This window comes from Muntiacus reevesi, chromosome 2 (assembly GCF_963930625.1).
Source record: "Muntiacus reevesi chromosome 2, mMunRee1.1, whole genome shotgun sequence".
NCBI lineage: Eukaryota > Metazoa > Chordata > Mammalia > Artiodactyla > Cervidae > Muntiacus > Muntiacus reevesi.
In genome coordinates, this window is record NC_089250.1 from 138,878,804 (window position 1) to 138,898,239 (window position 19,436).

At 37.5% G+C, this 19,436-nt stretch overlaps 1 pseudogene; it reads left to right on the top strand.

Annotated features, from left to right (window-relative positions):
* The window catches only part of LOC136157280 (cytochrome P450 2C9-like), a 33,323-nt pseudogene extending 20,008 nt beyond the window's left edge, over window positions 1-13,315 (top strand).
* Window positions 13,316-19,436: the final 6,121 nt, after the last annotated feature.

The following is a 19,436-nucleotide window of genomic DNA, read 5'->3' on the forward strand; positions in this document are numbered from 1 at the left end:
CCAGCAATGCCAGAACATAACCCTGAGCATTAAAATACAGGTGGCCAAAAGTCACACCAAACCCATAGACACCTCAGACCTCAATACTGGACACTTCACTGCACTCCAGAGAGAAGAGATCCAGCTGCACCCGCCAGAACACTGACACAAGCTTCCCTAACCAAGAAACCTTGACAAGCCACTGGTCCAACCCCATCCAGAGGAAGCAATCTCCACAATAAAGAGGAAACACAAACTTCCAGCATACAGAAAGACCCCCTCAAACACAGCCATCTAAACAAGATGAAAAGGCAGAGAAATATTCAGCCAGTAAAGGAACATGATAAATGTCCACCAAGCCAAACAGAAAGGAGGAGATAGGAAGTCTACCTGAAAAAGAATTCAGAATAATGATAGTAAAAATGATCCAAAATCTTGAAAACAAAATGGAGTTACAGATAGTCTGAAGACAAAGATTGAGAAGATGCAAGAAATGTTTAACAAAGACCTAGAATAAGTAAGAAGGAGTCATTCAATAATGAATAATGCAATAACTGAGATCAAAAGCACTCTGGAGGGAACCAACAGTAGAATAACTGAGGCAGAAGACAGGATAAGTGAGATGGAAGAGAGAATGGTGGTAATAAATGAAGCAGAGAGGAAGAAAGAAAAAAAGAATGAAAAGAAATCAGGACAACCTTAGAGATGTATGGGACAATGTCAAACGCCCAAACATTCGAGTCATAGGGGTCCCAGAAAAAGAAGCAAAAAGAAAGGCCATGAGAAAATACTTGAGGAGATGATAGTTGAAAACTTCCCTACAATGGGGAAGGAAATAGCCACCCAAGTCCAAGAAACCCGGAGAGTCCTAAACAGGATAAACCCAAGGCAAAACACCCCAAGACACGTATTAATCAAATTAATGAAGATGAAACACAAAGAGCAAATATTAAAAGCAGCAAGGGAAAAGCAACAAATAACACGCAAGTGGATTCCCATAAGGATAATACCTGATCTTTCAATAGAAACTCTTCAGGCCAGAAGGGAATGGCAGGACATACTTAAAGTTATGGAAGAGAAAAACCTACAACCCAGATTACTGTACCAGCAAGGATCTCATTCAAATACAAGGAGAAATCAAAAGCTTTACAGACAAGCAAAAGCTCAGAGAATTCAGCACCACCAAACCAGCTCTTCAACAAATGCTAAAGGATCTTCTCTAGACAGGAAACACAGAAAAGGTGTATAAACTCCAACCCCAAACAACAAAGTAAATTGCAATGGGATCATGCTTATCAATAATAACCTTAAATGTAAATAGGCTGAATGCCCCAACCAAAAGACAAAGACTGGCTGAATGGATACAAAAACAAGACCCCTATATATGCTGCCTACAAGAGACCCACTTCAAAACAAGAGACATATACAGACTGAAAGTGAAGGGCTGGAAAAAGATATTTCACACAAATGGAGACCCAAAGAAAGCCAGAGTAGCATTACTCACATCAGATAAAATAGACTTTAAATCAAAGGCTGTGAAAAGAGACAAAGAAGGACACTACATAATGATCAAAGGATCAATCTAAGAAGAAGATATAACAATTTAAAAGATATATGCACCCAACATAGGAGCACTGCAATATGTAAGGCAAATGGTAACAAGTACGAAAGGGGAAATTCACAGTAACACAATAATAGTGGGAGATTTTAATACCCCGCTCACACCTATGGATAGATCAACTACACAGAAATTTAGCAAGGAAACACAAACTTTAAGTGGTACAATGGATCAGTTAGACCTAATTGGTATCTATAGACATTTCACCTCAAAACAATGAATTTCACCTTTTACTCAAGTGCACACAGAATCTTCTCCAGGATAGATCACATCTCGGGGCATAAATCTAGCCTTGGTAAATTAAAAAAAATTAAAATAATTTCAAGCATCTTTTCTGATCACAATATGGTAAGATTAGATGTCAACTACAGGAAAAGACATGATTAAAAATACAAACATATGGAGGTTAAACAACGTGCTTCTGAATAACCAACAAATCACAGAAGAAATCAAAAAAGAAATCAAATTATGCATAGAAACGAGTGAAAATGAAAGCACAGCAACCCAAAACCTAAAGGATTCAGTAAAAGCAGTGCTAAGGGGAAGGTTCATAGCAATACACACTTACCTCAGGAAACAGGAGAAAAACCAAATAAATAACCTTACTCTAACCTAAGACAACTAGAAAAAGAAGAAATGAAGAACCCCAGGGTTAGTAGAAGGAAAGAAATCATAAAAATTGGGGCAGAAATAAATGAAAAAGAAACAAAGGAGACCATAGCAAAAATCAACAAAGCTAAAAGCTGGTTCTTTGAGAAGATAAATAAAATAGACAAAGCATTAGCCAGACTCATCAAGAAAAAAATGGAGAGGAGTCAAATCAACAAAATTAGAAATGAAAATGGAGAAATCACAGCAGACAACACAGAAATACAAAGGATCATAAGGGACTACTATCAGCAACTATATGCCAATAAAATGGACAACTTGGAAGAAATGGACAAATTCTTAGAAAAGTATAACTTTCTGAAACTGAACCAGGAAGAAATAGAAAACCTTAACAGACTCATCACAAGCTTGGAAATCAAAACTGTAATCAGAAATCTTCCAGGAAACAAAAGCCCAGGACCAGAAGGCAGCATGAGAGATGTCATATATCAGACACTTTTATTGAAGTACATTGGTTGTATTAGACTAGTGTCTGACTAGTCCCCAGAGTACCAACATAGTTTCTCACTCTGTCCATAGACAAGTTTCTGAAACTTCCTCTCTGCCTTCTTTGTGACATTAATCCAGTAATGTTATCATAACAATACTGACTTTTGATCTATGTAAAGAAAGGTTTTTAAAATTTACATAAGTTTTCTTTAATTTCTTTCAACACTGTTTTTACAATTCCTTTCAGCAGTGTTTTGTGTAATCTAATAAAGGTGGGCTGTGTACACATAACCACCTTATCTCCAAATCCAATTCAAGAAATAGAAATACTAATATTGTTTTATGAGTCTACTGCTTTTCTTACTGACTTTAGATTAATTTTGAATTGACAAGCTCATAGTTTGTGTGAAGCCCAGGACAATGATTCTTTTCCTAACAAGTGCACACATTCAGAGTGTTTAGTCTGCCTTGATTGCATTTATTACTTAATATTAGACATGGCACTGGACCCCTGGAGATTGCAAATGCATCCCAAAATTAATACTGACCTAGGGGTGGTTTTGCAAAAATATACTTTTTTGCATGTTAACAATCCCTTCTATTTAGTATTTGAAACTGTCTTGTTGTTCTCTATTCTATGTGCCATCATCTCCTCAGTCCTAAACCAATATTGCTTGTACTTATCAAGTGCTTTTTCTCTCCCAGTTTCCAAGTGATAAGAGCTCCATTCTGTTAGTCTGTCAGTCTTTGCATTTGCATTATCCCCATCTGTCCTTTTGCCTTAAGGACAGTGAAGGTCCCAAATTTTCATCTTCATGAATGTGGTGACAATTCAGATTGTATGTTTCAATTCATTCTGTGTTTGTTTCCTAGACCAAGCTGCTCATTGCATTGCATGTGGAACACCATCGTGATGGCCCTGTATTGTCTTTGTGAATCCATCCACTCACTATCATTCATTTTAAGTTGTGCTTCAATATTAGCTTTTGCAAAATTTCAATTTCATAGTGAATGTACAGACAATTTGGGGTTCATATACATTTTTAACAAAGAAAAGAATTATGAAATGTTGATTCAGGCTTATAACATATTTCATAATATGGCTCTAAGTTATCTATTTCTACTAATTAAGATTGTGTTCATCTACAAATAAGAGAAAATTTGTTAATAGTGGCTTTAACAAATAGTGGGTCTAATTGCCTGATATACAGGAGTGTTGTCATGTGTCAATATAGGGATACGATAGTAGCCCCGAAACATGAGTTCTAAATGCTTTCCAGTTTTCTTTACCCATACTTAATATATAGCCCTCATTTGATGGCAACATTCTCCTGCCTCCAAATCACGTGTACTCTATCAGTTCAGTCACTCAGTCGTGGCTGACTGTTTGCGATCCCACGAACTGCAGCATGCCAGGCCTCCCTGTCCATCACCAACTCCCAGAGTCCACCCAAACCCATGTCCATTGAGTTGGTGATGCCATCCAACCGTCTTGTCCTCTGTCGTCCCCTTCTCCTACTGTCCTCAATCTTTCCCAGGATCACAGTCTTTTCCAATGAGTCAGCTCTTCATATCAAGTGGCCAAATCATTGGAGTTTCAGCTTCAGCATCAGTCCTTCCAATGAACACCCAGGACTGATCTCCTTTAGGATGGACTGTTTGGATCTCCTTGCAGTCCAAGGGACTCTCAAGAGTCTTGTCCAACACCACAGTTCAAAAGCAACAATTCTTCAGCACTCGACTTTCTTTACAATCCAACTCTCACATCCATACATGACCACTTGTAAAACCATAACCTTGACTGTATGGACCTTTGTTGGTAAACTAATGTCTCTGCTTTTTATATGCTGTCTAGGTTGGTCATAGCTTTCCTTCCAAGGAGTAAGCATCTTTTAATTTCAAGGCTGCAATCACCATCTGCAGTGATTTTGGAGCCCAGAAATAAACTCTTTCAAATACTTGTGTTTTAAAAAATTTTTATTGTAGTATAATTGATTGACAATGTTATGCTAGTTTCAGGTGAACAGGAAGTGAATCAGTTATGAAAATACATATATCCACTCTTTTAAAGATTCTTTTCCCATATAGGCCATTACAGAGTATTGAATAGAATTCCCAGTACTATACAGTAGTTCTTATTAGTTAACTATTTTATACATAGTAGTGTGTATGTATCCATCCCAATCTCACAATTTATCCCTCTCTCCCACCTTCTGCCTCAACCCCTGATAGCTATAAGTTTATTTTCTACATCCATGGCTCTATTTCTGTTTTGTAGATAAGTTCATTTGCACCCTTTTATAGATTCCAAATAAAAGCAATATCATATGACATTTGTCTGTCTCTGACCTACTTCACTCAGTATGGTGATCTCTAGGTCCATCCATGTTGTGCACATGGCATTATTTCACTCTTTTTAACAGCTGAATAATATTCCATTATATATATTTACCACATCTTCATTATCCCTTTCTCTGTTGATAGACATTTAGGTTACTTCCTGTCCTGGCTGTTGTAAATAATGCTGCAATGAACATTGAGGTACATATATCTTTTTGAATTGTGGTTTGGTTTTCTCCAGATATATGCCCACGACTGGGGTTGCTGGGTCATATGGTAGTTCTATTTTTAGTTTTTTGAGGCACTTTCATACTGTTCTCCATAGCGAATATAGCAATTTACATTCTTACCAATAGTGTAAGAGGGTTCCCTTTTCTCTACACCCTCACCAGCCTATATTGTTTGTAGGTTTTTTCTGATGATGTCCATTCTGACTGGTGTGAGATGATACTCCATTGTAGTTATGATTTACATTTCTCTAATAATTTGCGATGTTGAGCTTCTTTTCTTGTACATCTTGGCCATCTGTATATCTTCTTTGGAGAAAAGTCTCTATATCTTGTGCCCAGTTTTTTAATTTGTTTTTTGATACTCAGTTCCATGAGCTCCTTGTGTATTTTAGAAATTAATCCTTTGACAGTTGCTTCATTTGCAAATATATTCTGCCATTCTGGGGGTCACCATTCATCTTGTTTATGGTTTCCTTTGCTGTGCAAAAACTTTTAAGTTTCATTAAGTCCCAATTGTTTTTGTTTGTTTGTTTTTGTTTCTGTTACCCTAGGAGGTGGATCAAAAAAGATCTTGCTGCTATTTATACCAAACAATGTTCTACCTATGTTTTCCTCTAAGAATCCAGTATTCTTGCCTGCAGAATTCCATGGAGAGAGGAACCTGGTGGGCTACAGTCCATGGGATCACAGAGTCAGACAAGACAAAGTGACTTACACACACAATCCATTTTGAGTTTATTTCTGTGTATAGTGTTCTAATTTTATTCATTTACATGTAGCTGTCCAATTTCCCCAGCACCTCTTAATGAAAAAGCTGTCTTTTCTCCATTGTGTATTCTTGCTTCCTCTGTCATAGATTAGGTGACCATCAGTATGTGGGTTTATTTTTGGACTTTCTACCCTATTCCATTGATATATCTATTTCTGTTTTTGTACCAGTACTATACTGTCTTGATTATTGTAACTTTGTAGTTAGCCTGAGGTCAGCGTGCTTGACTCTTCCAGCTCTGTTGTTCTTTCTCAGGGTTGCATTGGCCACTTGGGGTCTTTTGTGTTTCCATATAAATTGTAAAATTTTGTTCTGATTCGGTAGAAACTTGTTAACTTGGTAGGGGTTGCATTGAATTGTAGATTGCTTTGGGCAGTAAAGTAATTTTCATAATACTGATTCTTCCAATCCATGATCATGGTATATTTTTCCATCTGTTTGTGTCATCTTTGATTTATTTCATCAGTACCTTATAGTTTTCTGAGTACAGGTCTTTTGCCTCCTAAGATAGGTTTATTCCTAGGTATTTTATTTTTTGATGTGATGGTAAATGAGATTTGTTCTTTGATTTCTCTTTCTGATCTTTTGTTGTTAGTGTATAGGAATGCAGGATATTTCTGCATATTAATTTTGTATCCTGCAGCTATACCACATTCATTGATGAACTTGAGTAGTTTTCTGGGAGCATCTTTAGGGTTTTCTATGTAGAGTATCATGTCATATACCACCAATGACCATTTTACTTCTTTTCCAGTTTGGATTTCTTTTATTTCTTTGTCTTCTCTGATTGCCCTGGCTAGAACTTCCAAAACTATGTTGAATAGTAGTGCCAAGAGTGGACATCCTTATCTTGTTCCTGGTCTTAGAGAAAATGCTTTCCATTTTGCACCATTGAGAATGATATTTGCTGTGGATTTGTCATGTATAGCCTTTATAATGTTGAGGTAGGTTCCCTCTATGCCAACTTTTTGAAGAGTTTTTAATCATCAATGGGTATTGAATTTTTTAAAAATCTTTCTCTGCACCTATTGAGATGATTGTATGGTTTTTATCCTTCACTTTTTTAATATGATGCAGCACATTGATTGATTTGTGTATACTGAAGAATCCTTGCAGCCCTGGGATTAAACCTCACTTGATCATGCACAGTATATGATCCTCTTCATGAGCTGCATTCAGTTTACTGGTAAAAAAAAATTGAGAATTTTTGTGTCTATGTTCATCAGTGATATTGGCCTATAATTTTTTTCTGTATGATATCTTCCTGTGGTTTTGGTGTCAGGACAATGGTGGCCTCATAGAATGAACTTGAGAGTGCTCCTTCCTGTGCAAATTTTGGAAGAATTTCAGAAGGGTAGATGTTAACTCTTCTCTGAATGTTCGATAGAATTCAGCTGTGAAGTCATCTGGTGGTGTACTTTTGTTTGTTAGAAGATTCTTAGCCACAGTTTCAATTTCAGTACCTGTGTTGATCTGTTCATATTTTCTATTTCTTCCTTGTTCAGTCTTGGAAAGTTGTACTTTTCTAAATATTTGTCTATTTCTAGGTTGTCCATTTTATTGACATACAATTTCTGATAGTAGTCATTCTGATCCTTTTTGTGTTTCTATGATATCCTTTGTAATTTATCTTTTTATTTATAATTTTATTGATTTGAGTTTTTCCTTGAAAAGTCTGTCTAAAGGTTTATCAATTTTGTTTATCTTCTCAAAGAATCAGCATTGGTTTCATTGGTCTTTGTTATTCTTTTATTCACCTCTATTTCATTTATTTCTGCTCTAATTTATGATTTCTTTCCTTCTAATAATTTTCATTTTTGCTTGTTCTTCTTTCTTTAGTTACTTTAGGTGTAAAGATAGGTTGTGTATTTGTGAGTTTTCATGTTTGTTGAGGTAAGACTGTATTGCTATAAACTTCCCTCTTAAACTGCTTTGTTGCATTCCATAAATTTTGGATTGTTGTTTTATGGGGTCATTTGTCTCCAGGAATTTTTTATTTCCTCTTTTATTTCTTCAGTTATGCATTGGTTATTTAGTATTATATTGCTTAGCCTCCATGTGTTTGTGTTTTTTTTCCAGTTTTTTCTGTGATTGATTTCTGATTTCATAGCCTTGTGGTCAGAAAAGACGTTTGATATGATTTCAGTTTTCTTAGATTTACTGAGTCTTGATTTGTGACCCAAGGTGTGATCTATCCTGCAGAATATTCTATGTGCTTTTAAGAAGAAAGTGTATACTGTTGCCTTTGGATGGATTGTTCTATAAATATCAATTAAGTCTATCTGATCTAATGGGTCATTTAAAGCTTGTGTTTCTTTTTTAAATTTCTGTCTGGATAATCTGTCCATTGCTGTAAGTGGAGTGTTAAAGTCCCCCAAAATTATTGTGTTACTGTCAAATTCCCCTTTTATGGCTATTATCATTTGCCTTATATATTGAGGCTCTCCTATGTTGGGTTCATATATGTTTACAATTGTTAGATCTTCTTCTTGGTTTGATTCTGTGATCATTGTGTAATATCTTTCCTTGTCTCTTGTAGCAGTCCTAGTTTTATTTATTTTTTGTTTGTTTGAACTGCTCCAGGTCTTAGTTTTGGCACAAGGATTCTTTGATCTTTCTTGTGGCATGTGAAGTCTTAGTTGCAGCATATGAGGTCTAGTTCCCTGACCAGGGATCAAACCCAAGCTCCCTGCATGGGGAGTGTGAAGTCTTAGCCATTGGAACACCAGGGAAGTTCCAGTCTTTATTTTAAAGTCTCTTTGGTCTAATATGAGTATTGCTACTCCAGTTTTCTTTTGATTTCCATTTGTATGGAGTATCTTTTCCCATCCCTTCACTCTCATTCTGTCAAATACTTGTTTTGGGTAAGAAGAAGAGAAAGTGTACCTTCTACTTATACTTTACTGGCAAAAACTAAGCTGCATAGCTTACCTAAATGCAAAAGAGGTTGATGAGTGCAACTTTTTAGGAAAGTGAGGAATAAGATAGGAGAAAATGATGTCTGAGTCAACAGATCTCCAGTAGTTTTGTTTTACTGTACAGTAGTTTTTTCTTGAGCTTCCCTAGTGGCTGAGTGGTAAAGAATCTGTCTGCCAATGCAGGAGATACAGGTTTGATCCTGGGTTGGGATGATCCCCTGGAGAAGGAATTGGCAACCTGCTCCAGTATTCATGCCTGGGATACCCCACGGATAGAGGAGTCTGGTGAGCTATAGTTCATGGGGTCGCAAAGAGTCAAACATGACTTAGTGACTAAAAAGCAGCAACAATTTTTTTTTCTATAAATGCACCTTGTGTTTATATGTTGCTTTAACTTTAAAGGGCTTCCCTTGTGGCTCAGCTCCTAAGGAATCCACCTGCAATGCGTGAGATCCGGGTTGCATGAGATCTAGGTTGCAATGCATGAGATCTATACCTGGGTTGGGAAGATCCCCTTGAGAAGGGAAAGGCTACCCACTTCAGTATTCTGGCCTGGAGAATTACATGAACTGTATGTTTATTCCATGGGGTAGCAAGGAGTTGAACACAACTAAGCGACTATCGCTTTTACTTTCTTTAACTTTAAGACACTATGAACTATTTTGGACTAACTGCAATTCTGGTAAATTAGGTTGTCAAACAGTTTTATCAAATCATTCCTAGGAAAAACACAATCAAGAATTGGAGTTTACTGTTGAAAACTTGATGATCACTGTATCTGATTTGTTTGGAGCGGGGACAGAGATGACAAACACCACTCTGAGATATGGGCTCCTCCTGCTGCTGAAGCACCCAGAGGTCACAGGTATGATACATGGCGGGCAGGGTGACTTCAGTAGAGATGATAGAAGCATGCTTTAATGTATTCCACTTTGTTTCTCTCAGGGAATTATTTAAATCTCTGTTTGAGCAGCTTAATTTTTTCAGATTTAATGAGCAGATGGTAATGGCGGCATCTTTATATAATACAGGAGGATGACAGGGGAGTGAAGACACTGTGAATAATAGAAGCATCAACATTGCAGCATCTGGATTTCATGAGGTCATGTGTAGCAGCCATGGCCAGCATGAATCATCTTGGAGCCGCAGAGTGGTTTTATTATGGAAAGACACTCTGATGCTTCCTCATTGTAAAAATGTAGTGTTCTAAAGCCCAGATCAGCAGAATTCCCATACGATCTAGTGCTTATGACTCTGTCTCCCAATGCAGGGATATGGGATCAATCCCTGTTCAGGGAACTGATGTCCCACATACTGCAGGGTGTACCCCCCCCCCAAAAAAAAAAAAGAGAGCCAGGGATGGGAAAATGGTAACTCTCCTTATTGAAGCATAATTGGAAATTGTAGAAATTTAGTGAGGTTGCCTAATATAATTTCCGCAGGCCAGGAAGTTCTCTGACAAATTGGATTCACAAGAAATTGGCTTAAGATATGAACATAAAGGAATTGTATTACTCCATAAGTTTCTTTCCAGAAAAATGGTTATTGCCAAAATACACATTTGAGGGGTCGGCAATTTTATCTTTCACAAAGAACTTTTTGTTAGAAATTAACCTTTAATGGCTTGTGGTTATGCATAGCTGTTTAGAAATACATTTCATCTTGTTTAGTGTCAGAATACCACTAAAATGATTATAACCAATAACATATGAGAATTAGCCTTTTAAAGTTGGAGAAAAGGAGGTCAGGAAGCAGCTAACAAATATTCGACATATTTCTGAAACACAGCATATTGAGAGGTGATAATGAGGTCAGTAGAGAGGATGAAGTTGAGGTCAGTAGAGAGGTTGAAGTTAATGTCAGAAGAGGAGGTTGTATAATGAGAAGTCATTTATGTTCTTAGAGTCCTGTAAGGCTCTATATTTGGAAGCACTTTGTTTCAAAAAGGATAGAGGGAGACATAGGCTGGTAAAGGTAGCTCTCCCAGCCACGACTCTTTGATAGCTCCTTTCATCAGGTAACTTTATTTCTCCAATACGATGAGAGAGGTTTGCTGTACAGAGAAAGGGAAGCTAAGAGGCCCTACACTCAGGACACTGGGAAGAGACAGGAGAAAAGACTGAGGTCACAGCATAGAGGAAAGGTTAGGGAAGAATCCACTTCTTAAATTCAGAGATTCTTAGTTCATTTCTCCATCCTGCTTCCTGAAATTCAGCAGCCAGAGGAAAACTCCAGAGAGTGAGGAATCAGTTATGTCCAAGAAAGTACCAAATATGAAGCATAACCGGAATTGTTTTACTGGGGGCATTGTTTATTTAGTCAGAATGATGTTAAAATGAATAATCTAACAGTCAAAACTCATGGTATAAATCCGGGGAATTGGACTAAGGGGATTTGTGTGTGTATATTTTATATGAGGTGGGGATGGAGATATAAATTTTCTACTCGTACCAAGAAATCAGATAGTTTTTTTAAATTTTTAAATAAAAAATAGAGACAGAGAATCATTATTTAGAAACAGGACATGAATTTCTAAAAGAAACGGCTAAAATGCTGAAAGTGTTGGCATTTGGCAATTGGAGGATGAAGTGAGCCCCATTGCAAATTGCACACACATAATACACAACACAAAACAGATATATTATAATTTAACTTTTTAACCCATATTGTTTTGATATAAAATGAATATTTAATTCTTGTTTTTTTCTTCAAAGACTATAATTTCTTGACTTTATCTTCTGTTTATATTTGAAACATTTCATCATTTCTCTTTGTTTTATTTCATATGCTAATATAGAGGTATGTATAGATGTATCTTAAGCCTTGTTTGTAAGAGAGTTATATGTGTATTATGACCATTCTCTCTATATATTTAGATGCATTCTGGGCATATAGTTTATGTGTATATGATGCTGGGACACCTTCATAATGCCTCACATATCTGATTTGGTATGGAGTTGTGGTGTGCATTTTCCTCTTTCTCCATCATTCTTACTTACCTCTCATCAGCTATGGCATCACTAACTCAATGGACATGGGTTTGGGTGGACTCTGGGAGTTGGTGATGGGCAGGGAGGCCTGGCGTGCTGTGGTTCATGGGGTCGCAAAGAGTCAGACATGAGTGAGCAGCTGAAATGAGCTGAACTTTCCCCACTGCCAGAGATTGAGCTCTGTGGTGGCAGTGTCCTCTCCTGTGGAGAAGGTGGAAAGCAGTGAGTGAGTGCCTGGCCACCTTAGCTGTGTGGGATGCAGCTGGAGAAACTCATTGCTTTCCAGCATCAACCAGAGTACTATAGCAGGCCTCCCATGACCAGGGGCAGAAACGCAGGTAAGAATTTCAGAGGCCGTTATGGGGGACACAGCCCTGCTGACTGTTTATGACTTCAGCAGGGAGTTTGCCCACAAGCCTCTGGCATTGCCTCACATTTAGGACCTCCCCAAAAGGTCTGCAGGCGTTACCACTGCCTGGAGTGCTAAATCCGGTACTTGCCCACTATGGCTGGATACTAATGTCTGTTGTTTATTGCAGTGGTGTGGGTAGAACTAGCAATCAGAGTACTCTCAGAAAATGAGACCAGAGTGTGTTGGACAAGTGAGAAACTATAAAATGGAGCTTTAGTCCTATCTTCTGGAAAACAGAAAAGAGGTTTCCACCAGCAAGTCTGGTTAGTTTTAAGAACAAGAGAAAACACAGAAGATTAAGAATTCTGCCATAAGAGAGAGCAAAGAAAGAGTGTGAGTTTTCAGTACAAAACCTAGGACACCTCAGATAGAAAAACACCAATAAATAATACCACTATCTGTAGACAACCAGTTAAGATTTAAGAAGGTGTCTGCTATTTCAAATGTGAAAGCAACAAAACAAAACTACAAGAACATGAAACATGAAGGCAACAGGCCATTGCCAAAAGAAATCAGTGATTCTCTAACAACTACGGAGAAGGCACTGGCGACTCACTCCAGTACTCTTGCCTGGAAAATCCCATGGACGGAGGAGCCTGGTAGGCTGCAGTCCATGAGGTCGCTAACAGTAGAACATGACTGAGAGACTTCACTTTCACTTTTCACTTTCATGCATTGGAGAAGGAAATGGCAACCCACTCCAGTGTTCTTGCCTGGAGAATCCCAGGGAAAGGGGAGCCTGGTGGGCTGCCATCTATGGGGTCACACAGAGTTGGACACGACTGACGTGGCTTAACAGCAGCAGCAGCTAACAACTAAGCACAAATTCATGGACTATTATTATCTAGTCACTAAAGAATTCAGTATAGCTGTTTAGAAAACAGCAAAGAGAATTCAGGAATATATAAAAAGATTTATAGCCTATGACCAAATGGGATTTACTTTATGTATGCAAGATTGATCCATCATTTGGATCAATTAAGGTTCAATAGCAACAGATTAAAGAAGAGAAATCAACATGATCATACTAATAGATGTAGAGAACAATTTGGCAAAATCAAAGTCATTCAGGATAAAAATTCTCTGGAAAGCTGGAATAAGGAGGGAACTTCCTTGACTTGATAAACAGCAGGACACTTACATGCCAAAAAAAAAAAAGAAGGTCTACACACAGATGTTATATTCTTTACAAAAATTAACTCAACAATGGATCATAGAACTTAATGTAGAATGCAAAACTTTTAAAAGGTAACATAAGGAGAAAATTTGATTACTTTGAGTTTGGTGATTATCTTTTAAATACATTATTAAAATCATCATCCATTAAAGAATTGATAGCTTGGATTTCATTAAAGTTAAAAACTTCTACTTTGTGAAACACACAGCCAAGGGAATAATAAGATAAGCAACAGACTGGGATAGAATGTTTGCCTAATGCATATGTGATTTGTGGTTGTTCTGGGACATGCCAGGCTTTCCTGTCCTTCACTGTCTCCCAGAGTTTGCTCAAACTTATGTCCACTGAGTCAATGATGCGATCCAACCATCACATCCTCCGTTTCATCCTTCTCCTGCCCTCAGTCTTTCGCAGCATCATGGTCTTTTACAGTGAGTCGGCTCTTCACATCAGGTAGCCAGCCAAAGTATTGAAGTTTCAGCTTCAGCATCAGCATCAGTCCTTCCAATGAATATTCAGGGTTGACTTCCTTTAGGATTGACTGGTTTGATCTCTTTGCAGTCCAAGGGACTCTCAAGAGTTTTCTACAGCACCACAGTTTGAAAGCATCAATTCTTTGGCCCTCAGCCTTCTTTATGATTCACCTCTCACATCCATACATGACTACTGGAAAAACCATAGGTTTGATTTTTTTTTTTTTCCATTTACTTTTATTAGTTGGAGGCTAATTACTCTACAATACTGTAGTGGGTTTTGTCATACATTGACATGAATCAGCCATGGATTTACATGTATTCCTCATCCCGATCCTCCCTCCCACCTCCCTCTCTACCCAATCCCTCTGGGTCTTCCCAGTGAACCAGGTACGAGCACTTGTCTCATGCATCCAATCTGGGCTGGTGATCTGTTTCACCATAGATAATATACATGTTTCAATGCTGTTTTCTTGAAACATCCCACCCTCACCCTCTCCCACAGAGTCCAAAAGTCTGTTCTGTACATCTGTGTCTCTTTTACTGTTTTGCATATAGGATTATCATTACCATCTTTCTAAATCCCATATATATGTGTTAGTATGCTGTAATGTTCTTTATCTTTCTGGCTTACTTCACTCTGTGTAATGGGCTCCAGTTTCATCCATCTCATTAGAACTGATTCAAATGAATTCTTTTTAATGGCTGAGTAATATTCCACGGTGTATATGTACCACAGCTTCCTTATCATTCATCTGCTGATGGGCATCTAGGTGGCTTCCATATCCTGGCTATTATAAACAGTGCTGTGATGAACATTGGGGTGCACGTGTCTCTTTCAGATCTGGTTTCCTCAGTGTGTATGCCCAGTAGTGGGATTGCTGGGTCATATGGCAGTTCTATTTCCAGTTTTTTAAAGAAATCTCTACACTGTTCTCCATAGTGGCTGTACTAGTTTGTATTCCCACCAACAGTGTAAGAGGGTTCCCTTTTCCCCACACCCTCTCCAGCATTTATTGCTTGTAGACTTTTGAATAGCAGCCATCCTGACTGGTGTGTAATGGTACCTCATTGTGGTTTTGATTTGCATTTCTCTGATTATGAGTGATGTTGAGCATCTTTTCATGTGTTTGTTAGCCATCTGCATGTCTTCTTTGGAGATCTCAATTACAGGAAAAAAGTTGTTAAAAATTCAAACATGTGGAGGCTAAATAACATGCTTCTGAATAACCAACAAATCATAGAAGAAATTAAAAAAGAAATCAAAATATGCATAGAAATGAATGAAAATGAAAACACAACAACCCAAAACCTATGGGACACTGTAAAAGCAGTGCTAAGGGGAAGGTTCATAGCATTACAGGCTTACCTCAAGAAACAAGAAAAAAGTCAAATAAATAACCTAACTCTACGCCTAAAGCAACTAGAGAAGGAAGAAATGAAGAACCCCAGGGTTAGTAGAAGGAAAGAAATCTTAAAAATTAGGGCAGAAATAAATGCAAAAGAAAATAAAGAGACCATAGCAAAAATCAACAAAGCTAAAAGCTGGTTTTTTGAAAAAATAAACAAAATTGACAAATCATTAGCAAGACTCATTAAGAAACAAAGGGAGAAGAACCAAATAAGCTTTGATCTTTGTAATATGCTATCTAGGTTTGTTACAGCTTTTCTTCCAAGGAGCAAACATCTTTGAATTTCATGGCTGCAGTCACCATCTGCAGTGATTTTGGAGACCAAGAAAATAAAGTCTGTCAGTTTCCACTTGGCATGGCATCCGCTGATGCCATGATCTTCATTTTTTGAATGTTGAGTTTTAAGCCAACTTTTTCACTCTCCTCTTTCACTTTCATCAAGAGGCCCTTTAGTTTTTCTTTGCTTTCTACCATTAGGGTGTTGACATCCGCGTATCTGAGGTTATTGATTTTTTTCCAGGCAATCTTGATTCCAGCTTGTGATTAATCCAGCCCAGCATTTCCCATGATGTATTCTGCATAGAAGTTTAAGCGGGGTGACAATTTACAGCCTTGTCATACTCTTTTCCCAATTTTGAACCAATCAGTTGTTTCATGTCTAGCTCTAATTGCTGCTTCTTGACTCTCATATAGGTTCCTTTGGAGATAGGTAAGCTGCTCTGGTATTCCCTTTTCTTTCAGAATTTTCCAATTTTTGTGATCCATACAGTCAAAGGCTTTAGAGAAATAAATATCTTTCTGGAATTCCCTTGCTTACTTGCACATGAACATTTATAGTTGCTTTATTCATAAGTGAATGTGTATGAGCAAAATGATATTTATGCTTATTCATTATCCAAGTGGTTATAGTTGCCTTATTCATAAGTTTATGGCAAAACTTGGAAACACCCAAGAAGTACTTCAATTGGTGAATGTATAAACAAACTGTGATACATCAGTGCAATGGAATACTGTTCACTCATAGAAAGAAATGTGGTGTTAAGCCATGAAAAGACATGCTGAATGTTACTAAGTGAAAGAAACCTATGTAAAGACTTCATGCCATTGTTGTCCAACTCTATAATATTCTAGAAAAGGGAAAACTTTGAAGAAAATTAAAAAATCAGTGGTTATCAGGGTCTTGGGGAGGGGATGAATGAATAGATGAAGTACAGACAGTTTCGAAAGCAGTGAAACTATTCTGTGTGGATTTAGTGGTGGATACATGTCATTACACAGTGGTCAAAATCCATAGAAGTCTCAAAATTAAGAGTGAATCCTAATGTTATTTATGGACTTTTGATTTATAATGTATCAACATTGTTTCACCAATAGTGACAAATATACAATGCTGGTGAGGGTTGTTGGCTGTGGCAGAGACTGTTTTGGGTGGGGGAGGTGTGGTGTGAGAACTATGTACATTCTGGTTAGTTTTGTTGTGAACTTAAACTGTTCTAAAAAATAAATTATATTAATAATAATAAAAAAAAAAAAAACCCTAATTCACAACTCTAGTCAAACTAATCGAACTGGTTTTCATTAGTCTGTGACAGTGGAGGGCTTGATGTTGATGACCTTCTGATCATTTAAAAAGCAATGGGAATGCTATTTGATGTGCAATGCCAAAGAACTGAAAGTTGGGAAACTGGGGTTTGTAAGACAAGGTTTTGTACCAGCACAGTGATGATGCTTTATCTCGCTGTCATCAATTGCTCTTTAGGAAAAATAAAGATTAGACTAATTGATCTCAGAGATTCCTTCTACTTCTAAGTTACATTTGACTCTTTCATTCCATAGAAAGAAATGAGCTTCAACAGAGGGGAAGTGGGACAGAACAAGGACACTATTTTCCCAAAGAATAAAATGAGTGCTCTAGAGAAAGTGACCAAATTTGTTTGATCCAAAATAAACTGGTGTACATCTTTTACAGTATAGACCTGTGTGAGTTAGGCAGCAAATCACTGATTCTCTTTGTCCTAAATACATATTACACAGATTCTTGGAGTCAGTAAGGTTTAAATTTCACATAAAAAGCTAAACTTTTCTGACCCTCATTTTTTTCAACTGATGCTTAATTATTAACCAAATTGATATATTTGGAAAGTCATTACTAGAATGAATAACAAAATATTGAGTCATAGTACATAGTCAGTAAATGCAGTGCACCTGGAGAACTGAATGTTTGCTTGGAGAGAAGCATGAGTGTCTCAGGAAGAGGTAATTGAAAGAACCCAAAGAGTTATCACAGGTATGCTAATTCTCAGTTACATGAGGAATAAAACATGAATCCATGTAAACATTAGGAACAAAACATTTTGTAATTAGGTCTTGACAGAAACTTATTTTTTCCTTATTAAAAGTACTTAGCAATAAATACACTTATCACCTTAAACTGATATGAAGGTATCTTTGTAGAACATATGTTTGTAAGGTACCAGCATTAGTGATCTAGTGATGTTTACCAACCCAGTGATATTTAGATCTTCATGACCACTAACTATCCTCTCCTGTTCAGGTCTGCATGTCTGGTAGTTCTGTGCTGAGCATCTCTTTAATGAAATCCTTGTCTCCCATCCTCCACAGAATCCACACCTGCTGTTCTGTGTAAAAACTCCCTTCCTTGCTCTTGATGACAAATTGATATTATAAAGAAGTAATCACAGCTCAGACATACAGAAATGGAATCAGTGGGCCTTTGAGGATGTGGTCTTGGGTGTGTCTTTATATCACTGAGAGATTGGCATTTCTTTGACCTGATCCAGACCCAAAGACAGGACCAGCCCTATTCAGAACAACACATACCAGCTGCATCTTCATATTTTCAAGTCTCCCCTTTTAACTGTACAACCATTTGAGACACCAACCAATACTTACTCAATAAGAACACTTCTTTCCACCATCAATGATATTTCTTGATAAACAACTCATGTTACTAACTGTAACCTTGCAATCTTTGCACTTATAAGCTTCCCCCATTTTGTAGTCCAGGGAAGCACAATTCAAGTGTTTCTTGAGTCTTTGTCTCCTAGGGTACAGTACTAACAAACCTCCAATAAATACCTTTTTATTTTAACCAGGTCTTCATTTTCTAGAATTTTGGTTGACATGGTGCATACTTCATTCTATTATCTCTGACAAAGAGAGACTTCAAAAGAACAGAAGCAATTGTGTGTGTGAAGGCAGCTAGGAGGCTTGAGCCATAGTTTTTCAAATTTTCCCCACTAAAATCTTGAGATTGGTTCTTTCCTAAGTACCTGAGGAAGTTTCACCTCTGCAGTGATGGAGAGGGGAGAATTCCTGTCTTTTATTTACTCTCTTGAGAATCTATGACCGTTTAATCCTTGGAGTCAAGAGGTATCTATGCAGTCTAATTTTTGTGAACAGTCAGTGGGGTGTACATTCAGAGTCACATGTTTGGAGATGATTGAAGAAATTGTCATGAATTGAGATATAGGGAAGTCATTCTGCTTACACATGATTTAACCTGAGGTTTATGATAACTAGAAGAGCCTGTCTTATGGCTTTAGGTTATCATACATTGTACATCTACTTTAACCATTAATGAAAAGAAGATAAAATTCAGAAGCAAAGAGTGTTCACTTTGAAAACAGGGGTAAAATGCCTCCCTTCCTATGGTATACTAGTAGTCCACTGAAGATAAGATTTCATCTCAGGTGCCGAGGTCACACAACCTTGTTGTGTACATGCTAATCTGTCTCTTTTAAAATCTTGAAGGTATGTACCCCAGTCATGTTTGATGTATGACCTTTCCTCTGATGAGATATAAAAGTTCGATGAAACCATCCTTCTCTGGAGCAGTTTATAAGGCTGCTGAGAGACTGTCTCCTGGGCTATAGTTATCAGTTTGACTCAGATAATGCTCTTTTCTATTGTGTGTTATGGGCCTCCCTTGTGGCTCAGTTGTTAATGAATCCGCCTACAATGTGGGAGACCTGGGTTCGATCCCTGGGTTGGGAAGAT